Here is a 12,618-nt window from a genome sequence, read left to right as displayed (position 1 = left end):
TTGTGATATTACCACAAAATTACTTTTCAAGACCATCTAGCCTTCCTTCTATGTCTGGAATTTAACACTGGAAACTGGGTAAAAGGCCAACGCTTTCTTTTGTGGTAGTTCAAGTTGGGCGACTGATTGCCAAGACCTAGAGTTTTTGTGCTTTGGTTGGTGTTGGTATTGGTTTACAAATCAAATGTTCGCTTGGTGGACTGTACATACAGTTTATTTCTAGAATACCTATGACCGATTAGCAAATACTAAAGATCTTTGAGGGTTGGACCATTTTGATTACCACACTGACTTGCCCTCTCCCTCCCCACGCCCACCCCCTGCACCCTCCCAAAGCCCAGTTATCTCCGATGTTTACATGGTGTTACACGGCTTGTGCCACTCTGGGATGCTTATATCCCAGTGAAATCAGAGAGCTCATTTAAACTGTCTCCTCTCATTGCTTTCTAGGTCCACAAAGAAGAGCCTCTACAGAGATTTTCTAAAAGACTGCTACTCTGCTCACTAGTAAATTTTTCAATGCATGACCCAGTGAGGGCTTTAGGGCCACTGTCAGAAGTTAACGGAATGGATGGCACAAAAGAAACACACTCCCACTTTCCTACATCTTAAGTCTTTCACTGTCTTCTATATTATACCAGAAATGTCAAGCCCACTGTTGAGTCCAAGTTTTGTCGGTAGGCTAAGAAGAGGAATGAAAATCACCCCCAGTTGCATGCAGAACTGCATATAGGTGCATGCACATATAGTGACACACTCTGCTTGATATAAATCTCAGTCTTCCATCCTTGACCAACAATCTCAGCATTCCCATGTATCAGCCAGTTTTGCAAATATAAGTCTACAAAAGTTTGCAGTTCTTTTGGGTTGACTTTGTAATAGTCCCCGGGGTGTGCTTTCACTGAAGGAAGAAGAGAACGGGGGCATAGTGGCATTTTGGTTTTCTTTTGGGGGATCAATATATTTCCCATTTTTACTGGGCACATGCATATACACAGCATATTTTTAAAATGGACTTTATAATACACTAAATTTTATCACCTGGTTTACCACTAAATATATTGACACCATTTTCTCTCTTTTACAAAGTTAAAATTGCATAGTATGGAGAAAACATAATTGATTAAGCAATCGTATTGGGAAAATTTAGATACATTTGTTTTCCAAGCAGACTTTATTCTCTTGGCAATGCTTTAAGAGCAAAGGGGTGTTCTTGTCTTTTATAGCTTTCTATATGTGATAGAACGTTGTCCCTCCACTTAGCTTCTTAGAGTGCTTCTCTGTGCCCGTCTAATCACCAATCGAGTAATCCATTTGATTGTTTCCAGTCTCTCTCCTGTTTGTCTCAGCACTGTGGCTGAAAGACATTACATATCCTTCTTTTAGAACCATCTTAGACAGTGACTGGTTTTCAATTGGTGCCTTGAGTTGAGGGTCGAGATCTTTGAATGTGTTATTTGTTGCTGGTAAACTGTCCATTACTATATCCAACAATCCTTGAATTGCTCACTCTCTTCAATGGCCCTCCTGCAGCAATCACTGTCTCACAAACCAGCCTTCGATGGGACTATCACTCAAGTGGACAGCGGGATCATTTAATTAGCTGTCTTCTCGCTCATTTCAATAGCTGCTCAGGTCCAGTTTGTCGACATCAACTTGATTTCCACATCCCCTTACCCCCTCCCAGAACAAATAATAAATTCCAGTTTCCCAACTTTTTTTCTGAAGATCTATTGCCTGTACCTTCTCCTAGTAGAACTTTCGGTAGCAGTCAGAGCTTTGGGATGCTAATAAAAGAAAGTGACTCTGGCTAATTAAAGCAGAAACGGAAATTATTTAAAAGATGTGGAATAGCTCACATATTCTCTTGGGAGGGCAAACTCAGGAATTTCAGAGCTAGGAACAGTTCCCAAAAGCAAACCACAGGACTTCTTGAAGTTCCCACTGGGCACAGACACCGCAGCCCAATCAGGCAGCCTTGGTGACCAGACCCCCTCAAACCTGTGTATTATCCAAATATATTCTGGGTGGTCCCTGCTTCTGGGTGTCACGAGTTACTGATTCACAGCCTGGAGAGCAGGTGGATCTGATTGGCAGAGCCTAGACCCACACCCTAACGGCAAGGAGCCAGGAAAGGTATCTGGCAAGGCATCATAAGAGTGACTATTTCCTAAACATAGAAAATGGGTTCTGATGCTTGGATGGACAAAAAAATTGATCCATGTCGTCTACAGATGTTTTATGAGAAATGGAAGGGTCTGTGGCCACAGACAGACCCAGGTTTGAATTTGTGCACTTCCTTCACTTTCTATTTTAGTTTGGGCAAGTTAACCTCTCTTAACTTTGGTTTTTTGTTTTTGTTTTTTTCCTTATAAACAAAATGGATATGAAACCTCTTTGGGGGGAATTAAAAGTAAAGTGTGTGGACCCGATGTTCAAAAATTGAAAGCTATTACTTGAAAAATTATTCAAAATATACACTATTTGGGGAAGCCTCATCTTTGCAAATTCTTTTATTTTTTTATTGAACTTTTTATATATTATTCATTTTCTCCCTAATTAGAACACTCTAGATTAGTGACTTGTTTTACACTATTTTTATTTTCCATAGCAATACACACTCACACACACACACAATAAATAAACTAATATCTCAGATCTCATAAATCAAAATGAGAGATAGTATCGCTTCATTCTACAGCAATGAATGAAAGAATATATAAGTACAGGTTATATCACACTCCAACTCTGAAGTAGGTTCCTACAGAGCTTCCACTGATGACCAAAATGTAACAGGTGAGGCCTGAAACTAATATAAAATAATACTGTCAACTGTAGTTAAATATATACATATATATATGTATGTGTGTGTATGTGTGTGTATATATATACATATATATATATATATATACACATACATACATATATATATATATATATATATATACATATTTTTTTTTTTTTTTTAAGTAACAGGTTTGTTATTCTGCATCACATTGGGCTCTAAAAGACTACTTACTGTTCATGAATGATACCAAACAAGTCATCACTATTATAAGTAACTCAAATAAAAGTTTCAACTTTCTGAACTAAGTCAATTTAAGGAGAAACAAATGGCAGTATCTGGAAATATGGTAGTAGCAAAAAGGTAATATATTTCTTATATAAGTCAAAACAAAATGAATCATGCAAATAAAACTAGCCTGAATTAATAAAAAAAAAACCACAGTGAGAAATATTTTTAAATGCATATGGTTTTTTTATTTTATTTTACTCATTCACAGTCTGGAAGAGTACTTCCTACTAGAATAACTTTCTAAAGTTATCTAATCATATCTAACTTTCTAAAGAAATCTAATCATTTCACTGTCCTCAAATTCCTCACCGATCTTCAAAAATAGACCCCATACCACCTGAAATGGAGATTATACACAAAACACAGGTAAATGAAACTTGAGTTAATTTTTTAAAAAATTCTTCTTCCACTTACTCAGTGGTAGAGAATGGAGTTTTTTCTACTGTCTCTACCAAATATTAATGATTCTATAATGATTCAGCCAAGGGAAGAAAATGTGGCCTCCTATTTCTGCTCCTACAGTGTGGACTTGGCAAGTCACTTGGTCTAAGTTCAGTTTCCACATTTGCAAAATAAAGAAATTAGATCAGACTCTTTCCAGCCCTGAAAGATTGTCAACTCTGTTTGGCCATAGTCCACTTGCCCCTGTCCCACCCCCACCTAAAGTAGACCCTGTTTCCATTTGGCTTGAGGGATCAAGGTAATCAGCCAAAGAAGATAAAACACAAATTGTAAAGTTGCCAACTCTGAGTCACATAAGCAAAAAATAATCTAGTTACTCAGCATTTCCATAACGTGTTATTATTATATTTTTGAACACTATTTAGCCATTCATCCACACAAATTGTTGTCACAAACTATAAAGGAAGACACAGAGATGAAGACAATTGTCCTTGACAAATTTTTTTGAACAAGCCAAAGCAGAGAAATGACATTTTTTAAAATTGTGGGTGCACGGTCCCTTGGGGGCTGGGTGAGTCACGTGCCTGGCTGGTTGGTACAGCGCACACAACAGAATGCTCGCATGGGAGAGAGGCTCCACAGTCCGATTGGGCTGTGCCTCTTGGGTCCTCATCCCCATTCTATCCCACTCACCCCGGCGTGCCGAGAGCTGGGATCACGACACTGACTCTTTCACTAGACACCCAGGAACCACTCTTCTGACCCTCCATGCATCCCTCCGGATGACAATTAGGCAATTCATTCAATGTGCCCTGAGAATCTCTATGCGTGCCGAAGTTCCATTTAAACCCCCAAATTAATAAGCAATGGAAGTCCGTCTCCCTCATGCACATCACCTCTCTGGCCTCCAGCCTCTCCCTTATGCTGCTCCAGTCTCCCTGGCTTCTCTTCCGTTTCACATGGTAGAGGCCTCCGAGCGTCCTCGCCTCCCTCCCGCCTCCTCCTGGGACTACACTTACCCCTCGTGTGTCCGGGCAGCTCCACCTCTGTCTCTGCCTGTGCCGCTCGCCCTCCTTTTCCTCCTCGGGGCTCAACCACCCCCAAACCTTATCTCGCATGTGTGGGATTCCTTCCAGCTTCGGTCTGATATTTCCCTGACACATCTCCCTCCCTTCATTCAAATTTCAACCAGAACTAAAATAATATTGCGTGTTAGCTATAATAATAAAAAAAAAAAATTAAAGAATGTATTGGGAGAAAATGTATACTATTATAAATTAAAGGTAACAATGGTAAACAGTAACTGAACCTTAATTTTTGGTAAGGAAGTAACCTGTGGAATTTCAGAAGAAAACTACTTTTGCTCTCAAATAGTAATAACTTATTAAGAATGACATCTCTGAAAATTAATAAAGTTTTTCAGTGAAAATATAATGAGATCATCATTTATTCAACAAATATTGGGTGTCTAATATGAACTGAGGATAAAAAGATGAAAAAGACATATTCTCTCAAAACGTATACAACCTACAAGGAGAGGTAGACGTGCAAACAACTAAATTATAATGGCATAATTGCTACAATAGAGGTATGATTTAATGGAAGAAAATACATGGCAAGGTGCTATTCTTTTGTAGCTCTATCACAGTATTTACGGGCCGACATTAAAATTGTCTACTTATGTCTCCGCTTCTTCTTTTAGGTGATAAGCTATAGAGGAACCAAACTGACATCTTTTATATCTCCAGAACCTAGAAAAATGCTGCACTGTGCAAAACAGTCACTCAGTAAGTGTTGACCTGAATTATAAGTTCTGCCTAGGGCAGGGAGAAGATTCATGGATGGATTTGCAGAGAAGGTCAAGGTAACGTCTGAGCTGGATCTTAAAATATGAGTTGGAATTTTCTATGAAGAAATAGAATAGCATTTATAAAATGAAGGGAAACATGAAATAACAGTAATAATGACAACTAACATGTAATATGTCAGGAATTATACTAATCACTTGCATGCATTGTGGTTTTATTGTTACATCAACAAAATGACATAGGTATAACTTTAACAAATGAAGAAAGTGAGGCTATAGTGATTAAAAATTATGTCCAAGTTCACCCAGCAGGTGAGTAGTGAAGCCTGTATTTGAATCTGAGGGACACACATGATTCTGACTCCAGAGCTTGCGAACTAGATAACACGGAATTGAGCCAGCTCCAGTGTCCCAAGCCACCAGTTGTCTCACCACCCTGAGAATGGACACCAATCCTTCTAGTTCTCCTCTCGTGACTCTAACCTTTTCATGACACAACTTCTCTTTGATTCTCTCTCATCTTTGCTTCTCTCTGTGATTGCTTCTCTGTTCCTATTGCTTTGTCCTCCTTCTCTGTGCCTTGTGTGCTTGCTCTCCAGGAAGCGTCTCATTGTGTTAGAGAAACATCTAGAGTCACCATTGGTTGGTTTGGGCTGCCCAGCATCCAACCTCCTTTGGGGGGAATCTGCTGCTGTGTGTAGATGTGCAGGTGGAACCCACCTCCCACACAGTAGCCCGTGAGCCAATACTCTCTCTTCCTGCCCAGCCTGGCTATGGGGATACGTGTCACTTGGCCTAGGCCAGTCAGACAAGTGTAAGGACAGCTGCAGACCACCGTTACTAAAGGAGCCGCAGCAAAAGTAGGAAGCTGAACATGCTGCTCTTCTTGTATAACTTTTGCTGAGCTTCCCCCTGCAGAGCTCTTCAGAGCACCTTGGTTTCTGCCTCTTTTCTAAGCCAGGTCCTCTAGGCCCCTGTCGATAGGAGAGCCACAGACAATCTTGCAGGGAATATCCTACTGAGGGTAAGTTAGCCAGAATCCACCTGAGCTGCCTCTGGCCATGGCCCTAACCCATAATCCACCCCCTTGAGGCCAGGGTGGCATGGCTACACAACTGAAAGCATGGCGGTTTCTGTCAAAGCAGCCACCTGTGGCCTCTGTGTTCCGGAGGAACCTGGGGGCCCTCGTTTGGATACTCATGGACTGTAAATCAATACTACTCTGGGAGAGACTGTGTCATATTTATGTGCTGAGAGCATTGAGTCAGTGACAAGCAGGAGGTGGAAGACACAGTAGAGAGAAGACACAAGGATGGAGGAAGGGCTCTGAGGAAATGGGAGTGAGGTGGAAGGACTGGTCTTGGAAAAATTGGAGGACTTTCCTTGTCTCCCACCCCCACCCCAATCCGGAGATTGCAGAGGTAGGTATGTTTATTGAGTGGAAGGAACTTGAAGGAGTTATTGTAAATAGAGTCTATTTCCTCTCTGAGGTAAGAGCCAAGGTAATCTTCTGACAGTGAGTGTAGGAAGATGAGGACATAATTTACAGACAGAGAGATGAAGACTGGGAAAAGCCATAAAGAGAACAGGAGAGGGGAACTTGCAAAGAGACTGTGAAATTGCACCGTGGCAACTGTTCTCTTTGCATTCACCAATAGCAATTAGCCACTCTGCAGACATTTTTGAACATAAGTGTTCCCTGAAACTTTTCCGTGCAAAATCGTGGACTTGACAAAATCTAACAAATTTCACAAAACAGAAAAACACTTAACTTAGCTTCTCAATTTTACAATTTTGTAGCTTTGGAACTTTTCAGAGTGAGTTCCTTTGCTGGTCCAGAAGGCAATATTTATTGGACTAGAAAAGAAAGTTTAAGATAACAGAAATTTGTTCTTAAGGAACCTGAATTCTATCTGATTTAGTTCTTTTGGAAATTACAAATTTGCTCCATTTTATATATAAAAGTACAAAAGAAAATTTAGAAAAAAAGACTTTTAAGGCCTCACAGAAATATTAAGTAGTGATAATTATATTGACAGATTTATTCAAAGTGGTCCTTATTATTATGGGTGAAAAATTTAATGACCAAAAGGATCTTGTTGAAATGCAATAGATAAAGAAAAGCTCATCTCTAAAGTCTAATAACCACAACTTATGGGTGTGGTTATGTTTGATGATTCAGCACACTGAATAAATCTTAAAATGTCCTGCCTGCTGGTTCTGGTGAGCAGCTCAACCGATACATAAATTATAGACTTCATTCTAGATTACTGGTTGGATTCAGGAAGTAAAGATGTGCTTCTGACATGTTATAAGTAAACAAACCATTGTTCTGCATCAGTTGGCACGTCCTACAAGAAGACAGCATCTGGATAAAATTTAAATGCAATTTCAGCTTTTGTCACATTTTGAATAAAAATAGTTGGCTGAACGACTACCTATTTAAATTATTGAAAGCTAGTGATTACAAATAAGCATACTGGATGACGATTAGAGTGGCAGCAAAAATTATTCAGAGTCTGAAGAGCTTGGATAGGATTCCAGAAGTAGTTTTCCCTTAAATTGAGTGGTACAGACAAAAGCAGTTTGTTCTTCAAAGAGTGAGTAAAAACCATTACATTCACGAATGGAGGAGGCTGCAAGACGTGGGTTAATTTACGTAACACTTCAGAGGTTTGGGGTTTTCCAACTGCAGCAAAGATGAGTCAAAATAGAGATTAAAATTCATCATTATCCTCTTCAAACATGAAAACACTGTGTTCCTTAAAGGACGACTCCCAGCACACAGGTTTTTATTCGAGGCACGGTAAAAAAAACAAAACAATAAATTCTCTTTTTGAAACATAATATGATTCAAAACAGCCACTAGAGGACAGTCAAAACACTGGCGATGTGACAAAGCAAGTCCTTAGATGAGAACCTTAAAATGAAAGCTGTTTTTGCAGGATTTTGAAAGGGGAGGGTGGCGGGGGAGGGAGAGAAAGAGAAAGGGAAAACAAAGTATCTCCTAGATCATATTAATGTAACATTAATGGGAAACAGCAGTAAAAATATCCCACAAGCCTGAAAGGACTTCACTAGCACATATTTGCATGACGATGGGATGACAATGCTTAGTCTCCCGATGCCTTGGGGACAACAGTTGTAGGACAGTGATTCAGCACATATAATGTAATGAGGTCGTTTCCCCAATACACTCCGACTTAACGCTGCCTCCAAAAGATCAAGGATAACATACCAAAACCCAAATCACTGGTCTTACGGAACATTTACAGGCAGCTGCACTGGTAGGTCATTTGCTGTGTGTGTGTGTGTGTGTGTGTGTGTGTGTGTGTGTGTGTGTTTAATGTAAATGGCATCTTTTTAGATTCTGAAGTCAGAATTATTACTGTCTATGAAAATGCTCATAGCTCTATTTCACCCACGTGATTTGTGGGAGGTGAAGGAGAAATGCCTCACGTGATTGCTAAAATGCCTGTGGAAATGCAGATGAAACGATGACAGACATTGGAGTACTCAGCTCTTATTCTTTAAAAATCTTTCCAAAAAGAGAATTGGGCTCGAAGTAGGGAGGCCATGAAGAAGAATTCTGGGCATTATGCAGCATCCTAGACTTTAAATCTAAAACTATTTTAAGGTCCTCAGCACATAATAATTTCCATTATTTCCAGCCTATAATTTTTCTCTTAGCCATTTTAAAGCAGAACAATCTGTATACCATGATATTACATACAACACGCATTTTCCAAATTAGCAACTGCAGAATTGCCCACGGAAATGTGGCTACAGATACAGTCTGCAAATATTCAAAGTAACTAAGAATCATTAGTTATTCTAGGCATAAACGTAATGAATAAGGACAGAAGTTAGGGCCCATCCATTCTGATTTGCTGAAGCAGAGCACAGCTGGCTGGTGTGGGGGGCTTCCGGGATCAGCTCCCTGGCTCCTTGGAGGAAAGGGCTTTGGGAACTTGAAGCTGAGACAATGGGAAATAACCACATCCTTGTTCTTTCAGTTTGAGATGACTAATCCTCATTTGTTGACAGTACAAGGAAGTAAGTGTGATACTTGGTCCAACAGTCTCTTCAACCATCTGTCTAAAACATAGCTGCGATTAATAGATTGACTATATTTACTCATGTTTTTGTCAGGAAATACTTATTTTTCATACGAACACCAAGAAAAGCAAATCATTTAGTCTAACGTAAGACATCTTATCATGGGATGTCTGACCCCATTGTATTGTAATCTCCTCGCTAACAATTTGTGTAACGTTAAGGTTGCCTTTCGTTTCCCTTCCATAATAGAGAGCGGCATGGGAGCAGTACGTCAGGCATGCTTTCAGTATTTGGCCACTTGGAGTCACAAGACCTATCCTACTTACTGGAAGAGACAGGGAAAACTGAATTAGTGATTCCTAAGATTCCTGATGAGGGCTCATAAGCTATAGTGGTTCTGAATACCAAAGGGTTTTTATATATCTGGTTCTACTACAGGTAAAAACCCTAGCCCCTAGGACAGGGTGTAAAGTAAACTAGTCATACGCAAGAGTAATAGATAGTGCGGGGGGCCCAGGTAAAGGATGCGGTGGAATAGATCGTAGGGATTCCTCTCTGAAGTTTCCCTGGGATGACCAGAACAGAGCCACGCACCTCCATAGCTCCTGACTGTCTCTCTCAGATGGCCCCATCCATCCTGCGGTCACTGCACGCTCCTAAAAAGCAGGCTGTGTCTCACGCATCACTCAGTTACCCCGGCCTGTCTTGCACATTTGTAATTGCATAAAGGTTGACTGGATGAATGAGATTGCGAGGTAGAAGATAGCCAAGCATGGGGCTCACCCAATACACTTCCCTGGGCACTTTGCTTCTAAAGAAACGTAATCCTTCATCCAGAAGCAAGACCCAGAGCAGGCGTGGATGGCTCTCTACAGAGCAGGCATGGTGTCTCTGCTGCCTCAGGCCATGTCCTCTATGTTCACTAGCTGTTCAGCCTCTTCGCCAGTGATAGTTAACTTTAAGGTTCTTGAACAGCTGGGCAGTGTTAACTGATGTTCTCAATGGGTTATATGCACTGGGTCATGTCTAGAACAGCATCTCTCACATCGGAGGTGCTCTACACAAGAGGAAGGAGCAAAAGGAGGACTAGGAGGACTAGATGAAAAGACATAAGCTCTAGTTTCGTGAATATAGAAAGAATTTTCAAAACCCAGTCTGCTAGTGAAGGCAGTTGTTGTTTTCCTCTGAGCCCCTTCTGTCTCTTCCATCTTCACACTCGATCATGCCATCTGAATGGGCCATTTAGCGGCCATGATGATAGTTTTGTAAAGCTGGGTGTTTTAGGAAAATGTGGGGCTCTTTGATCTCTTACCCGGTTTGTAGCTATGTTTCTACTTATTTTTTCCAGGCTCTGTTTGCTTTTTTCCCCTTACCTCCTCCAGGTTATGGTGTTTTGCTTGCACTTTAATTATTTTTAATGTGCCCTCCACCAGAAACCCATAGTATGCCTGTACTAGGACTGAATCTTGCCTGGAGTGAATGCTCATAGACAGAGGTATAAAATGGTATAACTAAAAGAAAAGAAAAATAATTAAGCCTGATGTCAAAACAAACATTGAAATAAAATTCTGCCTGTTTTTTTTTGTTTTGTTTTTTCAGTTTGGAGGAAATTTTCAAAATTAATGGGATCAATCACTTAAGAAAACAGCACCAAAATGGTCATGAAAAATAAGCGTGGGGGTGCTTATGTACTGATTTTTTATTAAGTTTATTGAAGTGACATTGGTTAGTAAAATTACGTAGGTATCAAGTGTACAATTCTGTAATACATCATCTACCTATCACATTGTGTGTTTACCACCCAGAGTCAGTTCTCCTTCCATCACCATATGTTTGATGCTCTGTACTATGATTTTGTCCTTCCTTCCTTCCTACCTTCCTTCCTTGCTTCCTTCCTCCCACTCTTCCTCCCTCCCTTTTTCCTTTAATTTATTCATTCTTCCTTTCATGATTACATAGATAAGCAGATAAGACAAACAGGCTTTTTTCCTTTTGAAAATATGAAAAATGAGAGAACTGGGAAGGCTCAAACATTCTGTTAAAATGGCAAAGTGTGACCAAACTGTCTTCAATGTATGCTACAATACTGTTTTGCATGAGAATAACTAGCAGAGTCACAATTGATATATTGGCAGAATCACAATTCTGGTATATCAACTACGTACATTTTAAGTTTCAATATACTTTCATATATTAACTTCATTTCTGTAACTCACACCGAGTGTAATGGTTACACAACTATAAGAATCTTTGAGGACTTTGTACATACCCTTTAAAGCTTCCATATTTTTTCATAACATTTCAGGTAGAACCATTTGACTAATAGAAACAGAGACACACATGTGGCACCTGTGCCAGCAACTAGGTATTGTTCACCAAATGATTTTTCTTTCCTTCCCAAGTACACTGCTGTGTGACATGTCATAGCTACCTTTGCACTTAGATGTAGTCTTGTGATTGGGTGTTGGTCAATGGAATATGAATGTAATGAATAGTATTGAATAGTAATAGCATATGAATAGGAATATATATGACTTCCTGGCCTCAACACACATAATTCTCCCTTTTTTCCCATTTACACCCATTGAGTGGAAACATCTAAGGATCACGAGAATGATCTATAGCCTACATTGCTGCTTGGAGGAATGTGGCCCAATAGAGCCAGCCAACCAGACTAAGGCTGTAATGTGAGTGACAAATAAATACCTTCAGCCTTCTCTTCATCATTCCCCATCTTCTTTAATCTTCGCTCATAAATCTGATTTTGTAACCATTTAATTATTTCATTCCCTGAGGTCTCTTTTAAAATAGGTAGGCTATTACCTGGTTTTGCGTAGGCAATTTCAATTCTAGTCACCTAACTGGATACAAGCTAAAAGATTAACCAGGGGAAGCACTTCCTAATATTCCCTGAGGTCATGCTCCAGAGTTATACTTCAGGGTACACCCAGGTACCTGGCTGGAGGCTTGAGGGGACTGTCATACCAATCAAGCAATAACAACCTCGGGATCCTTTCCTGCCACAGTGAAACACTGACCATAATGCAGGACCTTGGGCGTCTATGCAGGTTGTTTTTTATTTGTGGTTTTTTTTTCTGTAAGACACAAAAAAAGAAAAAATCATACCCTAATTTTTGTGATTCTCTGGAGTTGGCTGCCACAGAGCAAGCTTGAGCAATCTGTTTCTCTGAAGGAAACACCCATCGTTCTGGGAAAATTTAGGCGCATTCCTTCCTAGAAGAGAAGGGAAAGACTAAGTGGCCTTTGGCAGAAT

At 40.0% G+C, this 12,618-nt stretch overlaps 1 long non-coding RNA gene across 2 annotated transcripts in view; it reads right to left on the bottom strand.

Annotated features, from left to right (window-relative positions):
- The window catches only part of LOC141571007 (uncharacterized), a 152,829-nt gene that overhangs the window by 28,773 nt on the left and 111,438 nt on the right, over nt 1-12,618 (bottom strand). Inside the window, exon 3 of one of the 2 annotated variants that reach the window (XR_012495457.1) lies at nt 12,471-12,578. The exons of the other annotated variant lie outside the window; for it this stretch is intronic. This is a non-coding gene — a long non-coding RNA (uncharacterized LOC141571007). The remainder of the gene's footprint in view (nt 1-12,470; nt 12,579-12,618) is intronic. 2 annotated transcript variants of the gene reach the window in all.

This window comes from Rhinolophus sinicus, linkage group LG04 (genome assembly GCF_036562045.2).
Source record: "Rhinolophus sinicus isolate RSC01 linkage group LG04, ASM3656204v1, whole genome shotgun sequence".
NCBI lineage: Eukaryota > Metazoa > Chordata > Mammalia > Chiroptera > Rhinolophidae > Rhinolophus > Rhinolophus sinicus.
Note: the sequence above shows the minus strand (reverse complement) of the source record. Positions and strands in the feature narration are given on the sequence as shown.